Below are 22,562 nucleotides of genomic sequence, written 5' to 3' on the forward strand. Positions count from 1 at the left end.
TGGTACTGCTTTGGAAGTGGAACTTGAGACAGGATCTATTTAGTCATTTATATGTACTAACATGTTAGCTTGGTGAATACATTTGACAAAACTTTCATTAGGAGTATTGAAAGCAGTATGACCAGGCTACAGAATTTTCAACTTCCATGTTTGGTTATCTGGACACTTAGCGTTCAGCATTTAAAATGTGCTTATCATTTGTACCAATGGACCTGTCCTGAAAATCATGCAGTATTGTTTCCCGTGCCAGAATCTTATCGCCATACAAGAAACTTAGTGAGATTAGGTGCTGAAATACCCAGCACAATATTTGTGTATTTTTAGGATCATAAAAACTGAAAAAGAAAGGAAAAAATTCTGGGAACTGTGAGCACTGGACCTTCGGCAATTTATTCCTTCACTCATTTCACACATTGAAAGTAGGACCGACAGCCGTTATTTGCCGGTTCACTTTCTGTTGACATCTCCCAGAGTCATCGGGTTTGTGTAACCATTGGTTTGTTTGTTTGTTTGTTTGTTTGTTTTGGGGGTGATTAACAAGTCTTCTTACAGTGTAATTCGTGTCTTGACTGTCATTTTGTGCTTTTATGGAAAACCCTCATTTTGAAACAAACTACATGGTACCGAAGCACGTCTTTAATGTCTCCAGACAACAAAAAAGTCAAGCCTTCCAGTTAATTTAAGGTTTGCATTTTGGATACAATCTAACAGAGGGCAGGCCTGAAAAAAGAATGGGATGGGAGGGGCTATTAAATATTTTTAGTAAAATGTTGCCTTTGTCTTGTGCAGAACATGTAGAATATGCTATTTAATTTAGTAACTATTTTTTAAAGGTAGAGATGCTTTGTTGTAGCTAAAACAATTCTTAATTATAAAAAATCTCTGCAATTGTCTTCTTTTCATACCAATTGGAAGCTGTTTACCAATTTTTTGTTTGAAGAGTGATTTCCTCCATTCTTTCCAACCTCTTGCAAAAAAACATGGGTTTCTGCTAATGAATTAAGCAGACTCTACTTTTTATATGCCTTTTGAGCTGTGTAACTTACTATTTGGATATTTGATAAGTTATTTTATTATATAATGGATAAAATGGTGATGTGTATTAATGTTAGTTCGACCATATATTTATACTATTTGGGAATGTGTGGTTAAAGTTCTGTGGGAGAAATAAGTTGTCAGTGTTCACCAGCTTGTAAAACCCTAGTTGCAAGAGCTTAAGCATCTAAGTAAATGATGAAATGCAACAAAAAGAAAGAAAGAAAGAAATAGGAGTCTACATTTCTTATAGGTTTAACTGCTTTATCCTGTTTAGTGAAACAAAATGTATTAACCTATCCACTAAAACATACTTAAGGCCAAGAATTACTAGAGAGAGGCTATTTTATAGTCTTGGTAGCAAATAACAGAAAATCAAGTTCAAGTAGGTTCAGAACAAAAGAAAATCTATTGGTTCACATCATTTGAACATTCAAGACATGGAGTTCACAAATGACTGGATCCAGGAGGTCAAAATTGTCATTCTGTGCCCTAGACTGGTGGCAGTGAGTGCTCTGTCTCGCAGATACTTTGATTAGGTTAGTGATGGTTATCTGATAAAGCCAGCATCTTGCTGAGATTTCCTCCACATCCCCCAAACTATCAGTAAATACCACTTGTACCTTGTTGTTAGGTGCTGTCAAATCGGTTCTAATTATCAATTAATTGCAAGCCCTATGGCTTGGGTCACATGCACCTTAGTCCTAAAAGTGAAATCTTTGCTTATTAACATTTTAATGAGGTCTATTTCAGTAGATTCACCCGATGCGATATTTTCTTTGATTTCTGGACTGCTGCTTCCATGGGTATTGATTGTGGCTCTGAGGTAAATGAGATCCTTGGCAGCTTTCAATTTTTTCTCTGTTTATTGCAATATTGCTCATGGGGCCAGTTGTGAGAATTTTAGTTTTTTCCATACTGGAGGTTGTCACTTTTTAAAAATTGTGTTTAATTAATAGTTTTATTTGCACTTTATCCACAGGTCACACAGTTAAGTAATTCACTCTTATCAAGACGAGTTGTACAATGAGTCTGTAGCTTTTCATTGTCCTTAGTACGTCCAGTCCTCTTCACTTTTCCCCAAACAAGGTTGCAGAATCTGCATAGTACATGTTCTTAATGAGTCTTTAGTGATGCCTCGCTCTTCTTCGTATTTGCTCAGCCTACAGGTGGAATGAATATGGTGAAAAGATACAACCCTGGTGCACACCTTCCTTATTTTAAACCATGTCGAGAGATTGAGCACAACTAGGTGTACCGGAATGCCAATTCTTCACAATGCTACCCATCACGTGTTATGATCCAGAGTCAATAATTAACACAGCTACTCATCTTTCTAGTGTTTTCTGCCTTCAGTCAAGATCCAGCTGAAACCAGTAACAATATACCCCTCGCTCCACAGCCTGCTCCGAATCCGGTTTAAATTTCTGGCAGCGCCGTCAGTAGATGACTACTGCTGCAATCGTTTTCCCGTTCTCTTCAGCAAAATGGTACCTGTGCCGCCTAGAATGGCTACTCTTTTAAATATGTGCGTAAGCAGTGCAGGTGCTAGCAAAGATGCAGGGCAACTGGGTCTTATACATAGTTGGCAAGAATAAAAAAATAGCATAGACGTTGTGAAAAACTGTTTGCCAGTTTCTTGTATATTTAAACATACTCCTAACACATGGCCCAGCAGTCTCACGCCTAGGTATTTACCTCTAAACAAAACTAAACATTGTTGCTCAGTTGATGCAAACTCGTAGTGAGGCATTTATACTAGAAAAACAAAGAAAATTATATCCACACAAAAACCTGTACAAATGCATAGCTGTTCTGTTCACAGTGACCAAAATTGGAAACAACTCAAATGTCCTTCAATGAGTAAATGAATGAATAAGCATGGTCATTCATACAGCAAATACAGCGATAAAATCGCAGTGAACTATTGATTTATACAACAACTTGTGTTAGATTTCTTGGTGAGAAATCCCTCGCGGAAGCCTGGATTTTGATCCACGTGGATTTTTCTAAAGGACGGAAGAAGTTTCAGGGTTTCCTATCTCAAGAGACTACACACTATTTTACGGAAGCGTGCCAAACCTCGTTTCCACTGGGCCGGGGCGCACTGCCGAACACAGGCCACCTTCAGGGACTGCACACTCACACGTGGTGGCCCAGCAGGACCAGGACAGGAGCCCAAGGGCAAAGACGAATAAAAATGGGGAAAGCGGGGCTGGGGTCCTGCAGTCAAGGTGTTTGAGGCCACTGGCTGGGAGGAGTGGTCGGAGGTATTGGTTGACCCCATTGGCCTCTTTTGGGCCACCCAGGTGTAACGCCCACCTGGCTGGGGTGGAGGGTGGGGGGCTGAATTTGGAGCATGCCCAGTGAGTCATTATGGCTGGCTAAGGGCTCCCCTGATTCTCTTCCAACCTCCTGTAGGGGGCCTTCAGGCATGTGGAGGGCCACTCCACCCCTCCCTGTTCTGCTACCTCACACTTGGATGACCAAGTGACAGAAGCCAGTTTCAGAAGGCCATGCAATTATATGATTCCAGTCATACTATCTTCTGAAATAGACAACATCTTAGTGACAGTCAACCGATGGTTGCCAGTGGTTAGGATGGGGGGGGGGGGGGGGGTGCCAGGTGTGAGGGAGATCCTGTGGATGATGGTACTGTTTTTACCGTTTTGTATTTTGACTGTGGTGATGGATACACAAATCTGTGTAAGTGTTAAAATTCACAGAACTATATACGCTGAACATTAATTTCATTATATGCTAATTGAGAAATAAAATTGAAGAGATGGCAAAGCCAAGTTGCCACCTCAGTAGACCATCCTTTCCTTTAGTTCTTGAATTCTTCTTTTGCTGTTCCTAGTACTGTTAGGGTAAAGCTCCGAAAAAGGTTTCGTTCAGTAGGTTTTGGCTTTTGTTAAGAGAGCCTGTTGCACTCTCCTTGGAAGTTTTCCAGGGGCTAAAATGAAAAACGAACAGCTTTTGGCAGGAACCAACATTAAAAACTCAGTTTAGATGGCTAACTCCTGGGCTACCAGTTGCCATCAGTAGGTTGCTAATTGGCCAGGGGTTCTTATCCTTCCTAAGGCCTTGACCCTTTAATACAGTTCCTCATGTGGTAGTGACCCCCAATCATAACATTATTTCATTTCTATTTCATAAGGATAATTCTGCTACTGTTATGAATCGTCATGTAAATATCTGATATGCAAGATGTATTTTCATTATTGCAAATTGAACATAATTAAAGCATAGTGATGAATCACAAAAATAATATGTCATTATATATTGTGCAATATTTATTTCTCATTACAAATAAATGAAATTTTTTCTTGTAGCATGGGCAGCAGTCTTCACGCTAGGGTCTCACAGGTGGGTGCATCTGCATGTGGACGGACCTCCCTGGAGACAGATAGAGGAGCGGTGTCTTGGTTCCTAAGACCATCAGAAATATGTGATTTCTGATAGTCTTAGGTGACCCCGGTGAAAGGCTAGCATGACCCCCAAAAGAGTCGTTACCCACAGTTGAGAACCACTGTAATAGGCAGCTCATAGACTAGATTTAGCCCACAGAGTTGGTACTTTCCACATTTCTAAAATATCTAATTCGTTTCCAACATTTTTTAAGTCAGAAAATCCCACATGAAAATATGAATTTTGAGCTTCTCTTAGAAATTGGAAAGTGGTTGATCAACCCTGGGTCTTGCATTCCTAAATTGCAGTGATCTGCTAAGTAGTGAGAAACAGAGGTTTCATTCTCATGAACACAGATTTAAGGATTCTATGGAGATTAAGGTGACCTACTCACACAAAATATCACCTTGATATGCCCTTTTAACCTTAAGAATACATATTTTCTAAAAAGCCACCTTCAAAAAGAGATAGCGTCTGGGGTCTTAAAGGTTTAAAAGTAAACCAGTGGACACCTAGCTCAGAAGCAACAAAGCCCACATGGAAGAAGCACACCAACCTGTGCGATCACGAGGTGTCGAAGGGATCAGGCATAAGGCATCATCAGAACAAAACAAAAAAATCTTACCATAGTGAATGAAGGAGGAAGTGCAGAGTCCCAAAGCCCATTTGTCAGTCACTGGAGATCCCCTTGCAGAGGGGTCTAGGGGAGGAGATGAGTCGGTCAGGGTGCGATGTAGCACCAATGAAGAATACAGCTTGCTTCCTCCCCGCCCCCGCCCCCCCCCCCCCCTCGCCCCAGCCACTATCATGATCCGAATTCTACCTTGCAAGTCTGGATAGAGCAGAGGATGTACACTGGTGCAGATAGGAGCTGGAGGCACAGGGAATCCAGGGCAGATGATCCCTTCAGGACCAGGGGTGTGAGGGGCAATACTGGGAGGGTTGAGGTAGAGGGGGTTGGAAAGAGGGAACCAATTACAAGGATCTACATGTGACCTCCTCCCTGGGAGAGGGACAACAGAAAAGGGGGTGAAGGGAGACGTCGGACAGGGCAAGATATGACAAAATAATAATTTATAAATTATCAAGGGCTCATGAGGGAGGGGGGAGCGGGGAGGGAGGGGGAAAAAAGAGGACTTGATACAAAGGGCTTAAGTGGAGAGCAAATGCTTTGAAAATGATGAGGGCAAAGAATGTACAGATGTGCTTTACACAACTGATGTACGTATGGATTGTGATGAGTTGTATGAGTCCCTAATAAAACATTTTTTTAAAGCCACCTTCAGGTCAAATAAAAGTTTCGTTAAATTTGTAATGAATATTCACCTTGGATCTCATGATCTTTTTAGGAATTATCTATGTGTAGTCAGTTTCAAGAAACAGAAATTTCAAGGTCAGACTAGAAACTGTGCTTTAGGTTAAACATTATTCTGACATCATTCCCATGGCCATATATGATTATTAGTTTTAAAAGTAAAAATCTGAAAGATTCTTCTTCATTGGAATATTTTTGATTCTCTAGTAAAAATATCACCCCAATTCACAAATCATATTAAATAATCTTCCATTTCTATTATTGGTTTAATATTTTTAAGAGTAGTGACTGCCCCTTTACATTGCATTTCACAATACTCACCACTTTTGCACTTTTTCACTGAAAAACATGGTGTTGGGCGGCATCTGTTCTCTAACTTTATAAGAGCGAGAATCACCACCTAGCCTCAGCTTTCCAAGGCTGATTCCAGTGAGGCTGACGTCAGACATGCCTCCAACCTTTTCCCAATTCTGACCACAACCCTCGCTCCCAGAGCACTCTACTTTCCAGTTTGATTCAGTAAGTCATTGCAGTGGCCGACAGAACTCACAGAGGATACATATCAGTATGGGGTTTATTAGAAAAGTTGTCAGGTGCCATCTAGTCAGTTCCACTCATAGCAACCTTTATGTACAACAGAATGAAATACTGCCCGGTCCTGCACCATGCTCGGAATTGTTCTTGTGTCTGAGCCGTTTTGCAGCCCTGTGTCCATCTATTTGCTCTGAATACAGTTGTTCACAAAGGACATCCTCTTCTCTGCTGTGCCCTCAGGCAGGCCCTTGGCCTCTTAGCCTGGCCTCTGTCCTGTTTTGACAATGTTTCAAAGCTACTTTAGGGCTCCCAATAAAGGTCCAAAGGGCACATCACTCTGCCATAAGCTTGAAGGTGCTTGCTCTAGCTCCATAGGTCAGCAAACCTAGCTCCCTTAATTACAAGCTGAGAGGCACTCCATCACACAAGTCAGCTTCCTGCCCAAAGGCACTCAGCTTCAATTGTCCAGTGTGCAGGGAAGTCTGCAGCTGCCTCTCAGTTCTACTGCTACCACTCCACTGTCATGTTCTAGTGTCACAGCTTTCTGATGGTGGATGCAGAAGGTTCAATGCACAGGGATCTCAAGGTCCAAAGGATATACTCCAATCCTGGCCCTTCTCTCTTCCTGGTTGAAAGATCTATGTCCTTCCTGCTTCTGAGATGGCTCATTTTATACCCAGCAGAATGACAAACATAATTAACCCTCTTAATAACTCACAACTGAGTCACAGAATCTATTGACATCTTCCTTCACCTTCTCTTACTCAGACCCATCATGGGGAGAAAAAAAAAAGAGTTGTTTGGTGAAAGCGAAAAGACTATGACTAGAAGAGCCATATTAAATAATTCACTATATTGCACTGCACTGATTGATTTAATTACCATAGCTGTTAATTCCTAGTTCCTGCATGCTCCTGGTGTTACTAAAATTACCCCTGTATTACACATTCCCGAGTTAATTTTTCAGAGGTAGTCAAAAACCTTCTGATTCCAGCTTGTTACTGTCTTTTTTCCTTTCATACCAAAACAAACATTACCATACCATCAAGTCATTTTCTCAAGCTGAGAGGAGAAGAATAGGATTGAAAAGAAGTCAATCAAGTCCCTGTCTCCCAGAACACTCCTCCCTACCCTTCTTTGTTGTTGTTGTTGTTGTTGTTGTGTCCTCCAGTTATTTCAAAATTATAGCAACCTAATAAACAACAGACAAAACACTACTCTGTGCTGCACCATCTCACAATCATCCCTATGCTTGAGCCCATTGTTGTAGCCTGGGTGTCAGTCATCTCAATGGGAGTCTTCTCTTTCCCTGACCCTCTACCAAACATCAGGTTCTTTCCCAGGGACATGTCCAAAGTATGTGAGTTGAAGCCTTGCCATCCTCACCTCTAAGAAGCATTCTGGTTGTTCTTCTCCCAAGACAGATTTGGTTGTTTCTCTGGAAGTCCATGGTACTTTTGATATTCTTTGCCAATATAGTTCAAAGGCATCAATTCTTCTCCTGTTTTCCTTATTCATTGCCACCTTCTCCAGTTTCTCTCAACCTCGGGAAACTCTTGAGGCTTCCAGGAAAAAAACAAACAAACAAGGAATTTGTGGTATACATCCTAGTCTATTGCCTGAAACTTTAAGTCAAAATTTTAGCTCTACCAGGAAGGTAGGTGAAGAATTACAACATCGTGAAATAATCACATATCAGTATATTTTGTGCAATATTATGAATCTCCATTGTTTCGAGTCCCACAGGAGTTATAATTCATGTCTCTTCTCACCACACTAAGGATCCCTGATGGCATAGTGGGTTAAGTATTGGACTGTTAACCAAAAGGTTGACAGTTTGGACCCACTAGTCGCTCTGTAGAAGAAAGATAAGGTATTCTGCTTCCATAAAAACTTACAGTTTCAGAAACCTTAAGGAACAGTTCTACTCTGTACAATAAGGATCCTATGAAATGGAAGAAAGTCAACAGTAATCAGTTTTGCCATACTTATTGAATCTGTATGCTGAGCAAATAACCTGAGAAGCTGGATTATATGGGGAAAGGTTCATTAAAAGCCTATGTTATGCAGATAACCTGGCTTGTTGGAAGGAAAGAGAACTTGAAGTGTTTAGCTGATGAGGATCAAAGATAACAACCTTCAGTGTAGATTATAACTCAATGTTAAGAAAACCAAAATCATCACAATTGGGTCAACAGTTAACATTATGATAATCAGAAAATATTGAAGTGGTCAAGAATTTTGTTTTACTTGGATCCACAATCAATGCTAATAGATGCAACAGTAAAGAAATAAAATGATGCATTGTTCTGGGAACTCTGTCTTTTTAGAAAACAAAAACAAAAGCACCTCTTTAAAGTGTTAAGGAGTGAAGATATCACTGAGAGGAAGGTGTACCTGGTCCAAGTTATAATATTTTTCATGACCTCATCTGCATGTGAAAGCTAGGTAATGAATAGGGAAAATTGGATAATTGAATATATTGAATAATATTGAATATATCATGGACTAAGAGTTCTGGGGCATAGTAATTATGTGTTGGGCTGTTAACCTTGAGGTCAGAAGTTCAAAACCACCAGCTGCTCCACAGGAGAAAGATCAGGCTTTCCACTGCCATAAAGAGTTGTCATCTCGGAAACCCACCGGGGCAGTTCTACCCTGCTCCATAGGGTCACCATGAGTCAGAACTGACAAGATAGCAGTGAGTTTACCGTATATACTCGTGTATAAGCTGAGTTTTTCAGCACAAAAAGTGTGCTAAAAAACTGGGGTTTGGCTTATACACGGGTGAGTGGTACCCCAGCAAGGTGTAACATCTCACGGGAGATTGCCGTTCCTCCGTTGTTCATTCAAACCCCCGCTAACACTGCAGGGCTTTGAATGGTTATTTACTCCCATCTAACCAATCAGAGGCGTCCTATGATGTGGATGGCTCCAATTCGCAGAAGCACCCGTAGTGATTCACTTACGCCAACAGCTGAACTGGTAAGGATGTGTCGACTGCGCTCCGTCTCTCCCCTCTGGTCTCTGTGTTAATTCACATCCTGCATTTCCCACCCTAGGCTTATACTAGAGTCAATCCGTTTTTCTGGTTTCCCAGCTTATACTCGGGTCGGCTTACATTCGAGTATATACGGTATATTATCGATTGCCAGAAGAATAAACAAATTTGTTTTGGAGGAAGTACAACCTTAATGCTCCTTAGAAGCAAGAATGGAAAGACTTCATCTCATGTACCTTGGTTACGTGATCAAGATGAACAGGTCCTTGAGGAAAGAGATCCTGCTTGGTAAAGCAAAAGGTAAGAGAAAACGAGGAAGACCCTCAGTGAGATGCATTGACACAGTGGTTGCAAGAATGGGCTCCAATATAGAAATGATTGTGAGGACGCATGGAGCCAGGCAGTGTTTGGTTCTGTTGTACATAGGGTCACTGTGATTTGTACATCGGAGTCACTATGACTTAGCAACACCTAACCATAGAAACAAAAAATGGTAGGAATGATGATATCACTGGCCTTTGATTATTGCATTCTAGTATAATCCCAGCCACTTAGTCACTGTCTAATTTGGGTAAGTTACCTTTGCCCTCTGGCTCTCGCGGTCTCCTTTGGTAAAATAGATGCCTAAGAGTATAGATCATTTCAGTAAGGTATCTTCCAATCCTGGCAGCCCAGAAGAATAGCTTGTGCTAGGGGAAAAGACCTTAGACTCAAAAATGTGTTATAGAGACTCTTTTATTAATATTACATGACCAAGAACACACGTACAAATTAAAAATATATTACATGACAAAAACAAAGACAATTGTTAGAATGAAGGAAACTGTTAGTATTCGCCTAGTGAAAAGACCGATGGAATCCACTGAATCACAGTTATGGTATTGCACTAGATTTTAAATTCTAAAGCACTTGGTCCGTTCCCAATTCTATAGACCTGCCACTGATGATGATCTTGTGATGACTTCCTTTGTTCTCCATCGTGGATATAAAAAGTAGGGGTGTAGAGCGGGCAGGGAGAGGGAAAAATGAGGAGCTGATGCGAGGGTCTTAAGTGGAGAGGAAATGTTTTGAGAATGATGAGGCTAACGAATGTACAAATGTGCTTTACACAATTGATGTACGTATGGATTTTGATAAGAGTTGTATGAGCCCCTAATAAAATGATTTCAAAAATAGGGGTGTGACTCGGAGGACTCTATCAGCTTTGAAGTGTGTGTATGCGGACAGTTTCCTTCATCTAGGATGATAATCCATTGTGTCATTATCCTACTTCAGGTTTGATAAAAGAGGCTCTCTAGAACACACTTAAATATGGGGTCCTTTTTCCTGTGACACAATGTTTATTATTTGAGGGGCTTCAAAAAGCTTGTGCAAAATCAAATGAGAAGATAATAGAATTTTTCCATGAACTTTTTGAAGTATCTGCTAAAGGACAAGGGAAATCATTACACGATCATGATTTCTGGTAGGTCAATTCATTACTGTTGCAGAGGGGACTCTAGAAGTGGGGGAAGGATAATGGTTGGGGTATATACGTAACTACATGTTTTAAAATGTTATAGAATTGGCTGCTTTTAGCAAGTTCCCTAACTCTTTATTGCAGTGAAGTGAAAGCAGTCGCTAGGATCCTTCTTCGAAGTCTTTGTAGTTCCCAGCCAGTGACTAGCTGGGAGCATGCAAACAGGGGTGTAGAGGACGCCTCAGTTTTGCCATTCTGCTGGGACTAAAAGTACAACATAATTAAACACTGCCCAGACCCGTGCCGTCCTCACAAGTGTCCTTACGCTTGAGCCCATTGTTGCAGCCACTGTGTCAACACATCTTGTCAAGGGCAGTGCTCTTTTTCACTGCTCCTCTCTTCACCAAGCATGACGTCCTCATCTCTCCTGACAACATGTCCAAAGTATGTGAGATGAAGTCTCACCATCCTTGCCTTTAAGGAGCAATCTGGCTGTGTTTCTTCCAAGTCAGACATGTTTGCTCTTTTGGCAGTCCATGGTATTTTCAATACCAGGGACATAATTCAAATGCATAAATTCTTCTTTAGTCTTCCTTGTTCAATTCCAACTTTCACACATATATGATGAAATTGAAAAACTATGACCTAGGTCAGGCACACCCTAGTCCTTCTTTCCCATCAGCACTTTATTTATTTTTAATCATCTTATTGAGGGCTCATACAACTCTTATCACAATCCAAACATACATCCATTGTGTCAAGCACATTTGTACATTTGTTGCCACCATCATTCTCAAAACATTTGCTTTCTACTTAAGCCCTTGGTATCAACTCATTTTCCCCTCCCTCCCCGCTTGCCTCCCTCATGACCCTTGATAATTTACAAATTATTATTTTGTCATATATTACACTGTCTGACGTCTCCCTTCATCCACTTTTCTGTTGTCCATCCCCCAGATCCTTGTAATCGGTTCCCTCTTTCTACCCCACCCTTCCTCCACCCTTCTGGTATTGCCACTCTCACCACTGGTCCTGAAGGGATCATCTGTCATGGATTTCCCGTGTTTCCAGTTCCTATCTGTACCAGTGTACATCCTCTGGTCTAGCCAGTTTTGTAAGGTAGAACTGGGATTGTGATTGTCAAGGGGGAGGAAACACTAAAGAACTAGAGGAAAGTTGTATGTTTCATCGTTTCTACACTGCACCCTGACTGGCTCATCTCCCCCACTTCTGTAAGGGGATGTCCTGTTGCCTACAGATGGGTCTTGGGTCCTCACTCTGCACTCTCCCTCATTCACAATGATTTGATTTTTCGTTCTTTGATGCCTGATACCTGATCCCTTCGACATCTTGTAATCACACAGGCTGGTGTGCTTCTTCCATGTGGGCTTTGTTGCTTCTGAGGTAGATGGCCACTTGTTTACCTCCCATCAACACTTTAAAGAGATCTTGTGTGGCAGATTTGTCCAATGCATTGCATTCTTTGATCTCTTGACTGTGTTTCCTTGAGTATTGATTGCGGATCCAAGCAAGACAAAATCCTTGACAACTTAAGTCTTTTCTCTTTATCATGATGTTACCTATTGGTCCAGTTGTGAGGATTTAGTTATTTTTTGTTTTGTTTTACATTGAGTTGTAATCCATACTGACAGCTGCAATCCTTGATCTTCATCAGCAAGTGCAGATTATGGAACAATATCATTAATATTACATGCAAGTGAAATTTTGCTGAAGATCATCCAACAGTGGTTGTAGTAGTACATTGACAGGAAGCTGCCAGATTCAGAAAAGGACATGTAACAAGGAACATTGCTGATGTCCGATGGACCTTAGCTGAAAGGAGAGAACACCAGAAAGATGTTTCCCTATGTTTTATTGCCTATGCAAAGGGGACCATACCAAACTATGGGGATCATACCAAACTATGGATGGCCTTGAGAAGATTGAGAATTACAGAACACTTTCATGTGTTCATCTCGAACTTGTACTTGAATCAAGAGGCAGTTGTACAAACAAAAAGGGAATATGGCATGGTTTAAAATCAACAAAGATGTGTATCAGGGTTGTATCCTCTTACCAAACTTATTTAATCTATATGGTGGGCAAATAATCAGAGAAACTATGAAGAAGAATGCCATATCAGGATCGAAAGAAGGCTTATTAACAACTTGTGATATGCAGATGACACAATCTTCCTTGAAGATTTGCTGATGATAGGAATGCAAAGTTGAAAACTTTAAGAAATGATAAGTGGTTTGAAAATATATCCTAGGTGATAGGACCAAAGCTGGTGATCATATGATAGAATTTTGTATAATCAATTACTTCTTCCTTACAAGTAGCTTTTTTCAACAACATAACTGGTGCTCCCATGAGCAGTAAAGTTTGTTGAAGAGAATATATTTTTATTTTTTAAAATCATTTTGTTGGGGGCTCATACAGGAAGAGAATATTTTTTATAAAAAGGTTGTAACAGTACATCCACAGGGAGCTGCCAGAAAGTCAAGCCTGTCTCAGAAGAGAGTGTGGAATAAAGCATATTCCTGGTGACATCAGAGAGATCTCGGCTGAAAGCAGAGAGTACCAAAGAGAGGCTTACTTGTGTTTTATTGACTATGCAAAGGCGTTCAACTGTGTCCATCATAACTACACTCAGTCAGTCTACAAGCTGAGTAAATATCAGACAAGCTGAAGTATACAAAAAGGAGTGGGGTATCACGATTGGACGAAGGCTCTCTAGCAACATCTTGTTTGCCGAAAGTGAGGAGGAGTTGAAGCACTTGATGATGAAGATCAAAGACAGCCTTCCGCATGGATACCAACTCAATGGAAAGAAAATAAGTTGTACCACTGGACCAATAGACGTCATAAAAAAGGGAGAAAAGACTGAAATTGCCAAAGATTTCATTTTACTTAGATTCACAATCAATGTCCTTTATGAAAGCAGCAGCCAGGCAAGAAATCAACCAATGCAATTCCCTGGCCATGATATTCTCGATCAACTTACCTGCTTGTGAAAGCTGGCAACAGGTAAGGGAGGTAAGAGAATTGATGCATTTGAATTATGGTTTTTGGTGAAGAATATCCAAAGTCCCAAGGACTGCCAGAAGAAGAAACAAATCTGTCTCTCACACTTTGGGCATGTTATGAGGAGAGACTCGTCCCTGGAAAGCGCACCATGCTTGCTAGAGGATCTACTAACAAGAGAAAGACCTTCACCAGAGATGGATTGGCACAGTGGCGGCAAGAATGAGTTCAAACATAGGGATGATTGTGAGGATGTCTTAGGGTCCATTCTGTCCGAGGGTCACTCCGAGTCGGAAACACCTTGATGCACCTTAGGAAACGCAAAAGCAGGAGCCCTGGTCTTGCTGTGGGGTAAGCATTGCACTGTGCACTGCGAGCTCAGCAGGTCAAGCCGACTGGCCACTCCCGGAGAACGTTGAAGCTAACTGCCCCCAGCCCTGCAGACAGCATACAGTATCACTATGAGTTGGAATCAACTCCATGGCAGTTGTCTGGTTTTCAGCTTAACAACAATAAACAAAACAAACCAACAAAAAACCTCACTGCCACTAAGTGAATTCCAACTCACGGCGACCTTGTAACAAGAAAAGCTTCCCAAAGTTGCTCTCCACTTGCGTGGATAATTCATGTGACGTGACGGGTGAACCTGCTCTGTACCTGGCACCTCACCTCTTTAATTCTCACAGTCATGACTTAGGCTCTAAAAACTGCCGTGTCCAGGACGGAGAATTGGGAATTTACAAAAGCGACCACGTCGTTCCAGGGCACACCGCTGGTAAAGAATCGAATGCGCCCGTTGGAGCGCTGATGAACCCTGATTTTAAGGGCCAAACGTGGCTGCGATCCAGCTTTCGCCCAACTGCAGCCTCGCGCCCGCCCCCGCCCCTTCGACGGAGGGAGCCGGGCCGGCCGCGCTGCGCATGCTCGCCGCGGAGCACGACGGGAAGGGGGCGGCGCCTCCGGGGGCTTTTCGCGTCAGTGGCGCGCAGAGGCTGGGTGGAAGTTTGAGACGCTTCTCGGGCGGCGAGACCCCGGCGGAACACGTAAGCTTCCTCGTGCAGCTGTGCGCTTGGTGTTTAGTCCCGTGCAGCAGCGCGCCTGGCCGCGGAGGGCTTGTTGTTGGCGGGAGGCCGGAGCGCCGGGGTTGGGCCGGGCTCCTAGGCGCCGGGTCTGCGTGCGGACTCCGCCATTGTGGTCGGAATCTCCGGGCCAGGCCGAACCAGAACACGACGGTCGTGTCCTTGCCGCTGGCGCCGGAGGAGCGGGGCTCGTCGCCTGCACGCCCAGCGCTTCGCGCCGCCGCCTGGCGTGCGCCGCCCCCGGGCTTGCGGCCGTGGGTCCCCTCTGCGGTCTTACTCGTTTCTGTAGCACGCAGCACCGCTCATCACCTGTGGCTCTGCTGGCTGCAGCCGGGGTTTTCCATCTTTAAAATTAAATGGCATCATACGCGGGATCTCAGCTGAAAGAGATCACATAATTCGTACTATGAGTGACTAGTTTAGGTTTGGGTGGACTGAGTGGATCTGCGCATGAAATTGGGATTCTAGGATGGTGCGCATCTTTTATCAGGCTCGGCATCACCTCGTTTTCGTCTTTTGCTTTAGTGCACAGAGATGCAAATGCCTTGGTTTGCCAGGATTCCTTTGCAAATAGTAATTTTACGAAATCTTTCGAATTATAATCATGGCATGCTTTTCAGTTAAATTTGAGACCGAAGGAAAAGATGGTGAATTTTTGCTTTCAGAGTTATAATCACTAGCAACATCTGATGGTGGCCTGTATTTTTCATAAATGTATAAAAGCTCCAACATTTATATAATAGGAACGATATTTAACCTGCATCAGGACATTACACCGTTAAATATTTTCATTGCCCATTTAACTCTTACGGTAGAAGATAGACCATTAAAAGTATTAAATTCATAAATTTACTGCTAGGGTTTTATGTGCCTAGAATCCAAAAAAGATCTGTGGGAAGTCGTCATTTTCCTAATCACTGACATTTCTTAGTCTAGTTAGTTGCCCACCAGGATCAGACAGTTAATGATGAGCCCTAGGGTTTTCGTTTGCTGATTTTTTTTTTTAATTGTTTTTCAGTAGATGGCCAGGCTGCCTTAATTTGATCCCACAGGTACTAGGAATTAGGAATTAAACTATATTCACCCAAGTGGTGGTAGATGCTATTTTCTGGCGGTCTATTAACAAACTAATGCTTTGTGGGTCTAAAAAATGTAACCTTTGCTATATAACAGTTATGTAATTCATGTTTTATGTAACGTTGGGGGTTTGTAATAAAGGTGAAATGCTTGTTGAACCCAAAGAGTACAGTTTGAGAGCTGCTGACGTACAAGGTCAAGTTCTAAGTGTTTGTGTTCAGGGACCATCCTGATCCACATCTGCCTTTCTGACATCTCTTTCCATGATGACCCTTGCATTTTAACTTCAACAATAACCTTCCTCTTTATTTCTCAGATACTTATGCTGTTGTTTATGCTGTTGTGGCTGCAGTGAACCTTTCCCTCACCCCCCACCCCCCAGTGCTTCTTGTTAGCTGTTCTGTAGTGGACTCCAACTCAGGTGTCCTAGAGCAAAGTGCCTTCTGGCCCTATGTCATCCTTACAGTCGCTGGCATATCAGAGTCCTGCATTGTGACCCTCACGCTTGCTGGCCCACTTCCCCAAGCATGTCCTTCTCCAGTGATTGATCCCTCCTGATGATGTGTCCATAGCAAGAGAAGCAGGTCTTCTGTGTGGGCCATCGATTTCCATTGGGTGGTTTTCAGGAGTACATTGCCAAGCCTGTCTCCCCAGTTGGTTTTAGTCTGAAACCGGTGTACCCGGGGGTTTCACAGCAGGATTTTATTTAAAGTCCCTATAGCTCTGTCTTCACAGAAGTGTGCAAGCCACCACCATAAACCAAATTGATGCGTGGTGACCATGCTCCCTAGATACTATCCAAAACGTAGCTCAAATTTCAGCATCCCAAAGATGTCTTTGAGCATGTCCCCTCTCCCTCATATCTATATATTTTTAAAAATCATTTCATTGGCGGCTCTTACAGCTCTTGTAACATTCCACACATCAAATGTATCAAGCATATTTGTACATGTTACCTTCATCATTTTCTAAACATTTACTTTCTATTTGAGCCCTTGGTGTCAGCTCCTCCTTTTTTCCTCCCTCCCCCTCCACCCTTGTAACCCCTTGACATATTATAAATTATTATTGTTTTCATATCTTACACCAACCGCTGTCTCCCTTCACCCATGTTTCAGTTGTTCATCCCCCCTTTGGGGGAGTGTTCTGCTTCGATCATTGCGATCAGTTCCCCTTCCTCACCTCCCCACCCCTCAACCTTACCCTTACCCTCCTGATATCGCTATTCTCATTTCTGCTCCTGAGGGGTTTATCTGACCTGAATTCCATGTCTTATCTGTACCAGTACATGCTCCGGTCTAGCCAGAACTGAAAGGCAGGACTGGGGTCATGATAGTGGGGGGTGAGGAAGCCCCAAAGAACCAGAGGAATATTGTGAGTTTCATCCGTGCTCTGTTGTGCCCTGGTTGACTCATCCCTTCTCTGTGACCCTTTTGTGAGGGGAATTCCTGTTGTCTATATAGGTTTTGGGTCTCTGTTCCAACCCCCCTCGTTCTCAACAATATGTTTTTTGTTTGTTTTGGGTCTTCTGGTGTCTGTTACCTGATTCCATTGACACCTCATGATCACACAGGTGGGTGTGCTTCTGCCATGTGGACTTGTTGCTTCTCTGTTAAATGGCTGCTTGTTTAACGTCAAACCTTTAAGACACTATACCTTTTGATAGCTGGGCACCATCAGCTTTCGTCACCACATTTGTTTATGCACACATTTGTGTTCAGCGATTGTGTCAGGAGGGTAAGCATCACAGAATGCCAGGTTATTAGAACAAAGCATTGAGGGAGGGCTTGAACAGAGGCCCAAAGTCTGTCCACTTCTCAGTGTATTGTCATATAAATATATTTACATAGGCCTATACATCTATTTTTATGAATTAATAAGTGCATACCTATGTTTATACCTCTATCCATAGCTTTGCTTCCTATTTCCTTTTACCTTCCTCCTGTCCCACCATCATGCTTGCCCTTCTTTTGCCTCTTAGTAATTCCTCTCAGCTAGGTTGCTGTTGCTCCAACACCCCCAGGATCTCTACGTCCTCCTGGTTGTTCCCCTGTCTATAGTGCTGTGTGCTTACTGCTCCATTCCCCTGCCTTCCCTCCCCCCAAGTCCCTCCAGAACCGTCAGTCCCATTGCTTTCCCCTCAGGCTCGCTTCCCATGCCTATCATATATAGCAGTGGTTCTCAACCTGTGGGTCGCAACCCCCTTGGGTTGCCTAAGACCATTGGAAAACACATAAGTATTTCACAATGTATAATTACATAATGTTTTATGATTAATCACTGTACTTTAATTATGCTTAATTATGTTCAATTTGTAACAATGAAAATACATCCTGCATATCAGATTACAATTACAATTCATAACAGTAGCAAAATTACAGTGATGAAGTAGCAATGAAAATAATTTTATGGTTGGGGGTCACCACAACATGAGGAACTGTATTAAAGGGTCTTGGCATTAGGAAAATTGGGAACCACTGTTATATAGGTAGGCAAAACAACAATAACAGAAAACAAAAGGTTGAATAAAAAGAAACAAAAAAGTATACATAATTTCAGGTCTGTCTGTTGACCTTTAGGACTGTCTCCCCATAGGTCCTAGGGGGTTCCAGGAACTGCCCCTCTTAGCCTGAAGTCTATTTTGGGGGTTCCTCGGGGGGATTGTGGCTTTGCTTTGCTCCTGTTGCTGATCTGTGATGTACCCTTCTTGGCTGTGTACATATTTAGATTGTTACACATCATACTCGGTTCACTCCACTCACTGCCCTTGAGTGGATTTTGACTCATAGCAACCCAGTAGGACAGGGTAGAACCGCCCCTGTGGGATTCCAAGACTGCAGCTTTTTTTTTTTTTTTTGGTAAGGAAGTTGTGTTAACAAACACAGGGACAAGGGAACAACATGGGATCCAAATTGGTGGTGAGGGGGGAGTGGCAGGCCTGGTGGGGAATGATCAAGGGTAAGGTTATGTAAAGAAGAGGTACAGCTGTAACCCAGGTGGGGATGGAGCATTATAGTGGGGCAGGAGAAAGTCAAGGGAAATAGAGGAAAGAGCTAGGAGGCAAAGGGCATTTATAGAGGTCTAGACAAAGACATCTGCATGCAAATATATATATATGAGGATGGGAAAATAGATCAATGTGTCTATAGGTTTAGTATTAAGGTGGCGGAAGGACCTTGGGCCTCTACTCAAGCACTCCCTCAATGCATGAATACTTTCTTCTATTAAATTGGCATTCTATGATGCGCACCTTCCCAACACAACTGCTGAAGCCAAAGCGGGTGAACAAGTAAATGTGGTGAAGAAAGCTGATTGTGCCCGGCTATCAAAAGAGAGTGTCTGGGGTCTTAAAGACTTGAAGATAAACAAGTGGCCATCTAGCTCAGAAGCAGCAAAGTCCACATTGGAAGAACACACCAGCCTCTGTGAGCACGTGGTTCTGAAGGAATCGGTTAACAGGCATCAAAGAACAAAAAATCATATCATTGGCTGCACACCTCCATGATACGATCGCCGAAGACAAATGAGTGCATAAGCAAATGTGGCGAAGAAAGCTGATGGTGCCCGGCTATCGAAAGAGATAGTGTCTGGGGTCTTAAAGGCTTGAAGGTGAGCAAGCGGCCATCTAGCTCAGAAGTAATTAAGCCCAAATGGAAGAAGCACACCAGCCTGTGCAATCGCGAGGTGCCAAAGGGATCAGGTATAAGGCATCATCCAAATATATATATACACACACACACACCATAGTGAATGAAGGGGGAAAGTGCAGAGTGGAGATCCAAAACCCATTTTGTCAGCCACTGGAGATCCCCTCACAGAGGGGTCTAGGGGAGGAGATGAGTCAGTCAGGGTGCGATGTAGCACCTATGAAGAATACAGCTTTCCCCCAGATCCTAGATGCTTCCTCCCCACCAATTACCATGATCCGAATTCTACCTTGCAAGTCTGGATAGAGCAGAGGATGTACACTGGTGCATATAGGAGCTGGAGGCACAGGGAATCCAGGGTAGATGATACCTTCAGGACCTGGGGTGCGAGGGGCGATACTGGGAGAGTAGAGGGTGAGTGGGTTGGAAAGGGGGAACCGATTACAAGGATCTACATGTGACCACCTCCCTGGGGGACGGACAACAGAGAAGGGGGTGAAGAGAGACGCCGGATAGGGCAAGATATGACCAAATAATGATCTATAAATTATCAAGGGCTCATCAGGGAGGGGGGAGGGGGGAGCGGGGAGGGAGGGGAAAAAAACAAGAGGACCTGATGCAAAGGGCTTAAGTGGAGAGTAAATGCTTTGAAAATGATTAGGGCAAAGAATGCACAAATGTGCTTTATACAATTGATGTATGTATATGTGTGGATTGTGATAAGAGTTGTATGAGCCCCTAATAATATGTTTTTTTTAAAGTTGTATGAGCCCCTAATAAAATGATAAAAATTATTAAATAATAATAAAAATGCAAAAAAGATTTTAATTTTTAAAGCTTTATTAGTACTTCATCCACATTATATAATTCAATAATTCAGCCATATCAAGAAGAGTGGTACATTTGTTAATCATATCAATTCTAGAACATTTTCTTTTTGAACTATTTGTGTAATTTATTTTCTTTTTTAAAAAAATCATTTTATTAGGGGCTCTTACCGCTTTTATCACAATTCATTCATTTACATCCATGTGTCAAGCACATTTGTACGTATGTTGCCATCATTTTCAAAACATTTTTTACTTAAGCCCTTGATATCAGCTCTTCATTTCTACCCCTCCCCCACCCTTCCTCCATCATGAACCCTTGATAATTTATAAATTTTTATTCCCCACATGTACACTGACCGCTGTCTCCCTTCACCCACTTTTCTGTTGTTCATCCCTCTAGGAAGAGATTATATGTAGATCATTTCTCCTTCTCTCCCCCCACCTTCCTCTTACCCTCCTGGTATCACTACTCTCATTATTGGTCCTGAGAGGTTTATCTGTCCTGGATTCCCTGTGTTTCCAGCTCTTATCTGTAGCTGTGTATATGCTCTGGTCTAGCCAGATTTGTAAGGTAGAATTGAACTCATGATAGTGGAGGGGAGGGGAGGAAGCATTAAAGAACTAGAGGAAAGTTGTATGTTTCATTGGTGCTATACTGCACCTAGACTGGCTCGTCTCTTCCTTGTTACCCTTCTGTGAGGGGATGTCCAAATGTCTGCAGATGGACTTTGGGTCTCCACTCCACACTCACCCTCATTCACAATGATTTAAATTTTTGTTCTGGGTCTTTGATGCCTGATACCTGATTCCATCGACACCTCATGATCACACAGGCTGGTGTGCTTCTTCCATGTGGGCTTTGTTGCTTCTCAGCTAGATGGCCGCATGTTTGTCTTCAAGCCTTTAAGACCCCAGATGCTATATCTTTTTACAGCTGGGCACCACCATCAGCTTTATTTACCACATTTGCTTATGTACCCACTTTGTCTTCAGCGATTGTGTTAGGAAAATGAGCCTCACAGAATGCTGGATTATTAAAACAAAGTGTTCTTGTGTTGAGTACATTGAGGGAGTACTTAAGTAGAGGCCCAATGTCCATCTGATACCTTAATACTTAACATATAAATATGTACATAGATATATTTCCCTCTCATATAAATGTATGTACGTATGTACATGTCTGTATTTAGACCTCTATAAATGTCTTTTGCCTCCTAGTTCTTGTTGACTGCCGAATGACCTGCTTCCTTCCCCCTCCCATCTGAGAAAAGCCCACTAGTGATTGATATTATTATTTATTTGTTATTTACTTTTTAGTGATGGATTTTAGAATATCTTATTCTAAACATTTCTTATGTTCTTGAGATCAGAACATTTTCATTAATAATATCGTTCCTTTTGATGTTGTAATCAGGATATTGCTATTTTTATTTTATTAACCAGGATTTTTATAATCAATACTGTACCCTGTAACACTCACCAACTCTAAAAAATAACAACTAGTTTTGCTTTCTGCTTCTGTCCATGCTTGCTTAAGTCCTAGACAAATAATAAATGAGTTTTTTACCTTTGAAAATGGACTGAAATGTCCATTCAGGACTGCAATCAAAGAATCATTTTTAGATGTTAACAGTCCGGTTATAACTGAATAAAGGCTCTTCTAAATTATCAAGACATTTTAAGTGGCTGTCGTTTATTTAACCTGCAACAGTTACACTTTAGCATCAGAAACTCTGGGTATGCAGTTCTTTGGTCAGGACAGCGTTTTTTAGCCATTCCCACAGGCACACCTCTCTCCTGCCTTTGGCTTCCTCTCAGCCACATGGCCCTTTGTCTTCTGCCCTTAGGCAAGTGTTACAAAGCTCTTTTAGCTCTGCCAACTATGTGCTTCAAAGCACTCCACTCTTCTATAAGCCTGCTGCCTGGCGGCTAAATTAAGCCTGAAGCCCTCAGTCTTTTCAGGTCCCAGGTTCTGCTGGCGCTGCTTCTTGCTAGCTCCAGTATCATACCTCTGGATCTGGGAGGTTCAACACAGGTGTTTCAGGTTGCACTCTGCTTCCCGTACTTCTTCCTTGATGTCAATAAGACTCCCCTATCTCCTGCCTGGATGACACCTTTTAAAAGTAGCAGATGACAAAATTGCCCAA

At 42.3% G+C, this 22,562-nt stretch overlaps 1 protein-coding gene across 1 annotated transcript in view; it reads left to right on the plus strand.

Moving 5' to 3' along the window:
• Window positions 1–14,730: 14,730 nt before the first annotated feature.
• The window catches only part of ZMYM1 (zinc finger MYM-type containing 1), a 35,333-nt gene continuing 27,501 nt past the window's right edge, over window positions 14,731–22,562 (plus strand). Inside the window, exon 1 of the mRNA XM_075553750.1 lies at window positions 14,731–14,825. The gene's annotated coding sequence lies outside the window, so the exon portion shown is untranslated. The remainder of the gene's footprint in view (window positions 14,826–22,562) is intronic.

This window comes from Tenrec ecaudatus, chromosome 1, assembly GCF_050624435.1.
Source record: "Tenrec ecaudatus isolate mTenEca1 chromosome 1, mTenEca1.hap1, whole genome shotgun sequence".
NCBI classification, from domain to species: domain Eukaryota; kingdom Metazoa; phylum Chordata; class Mammalia; order Afrosoricida; family Tenrecidae; genus Tenrec; species Tenrec ecaudatus.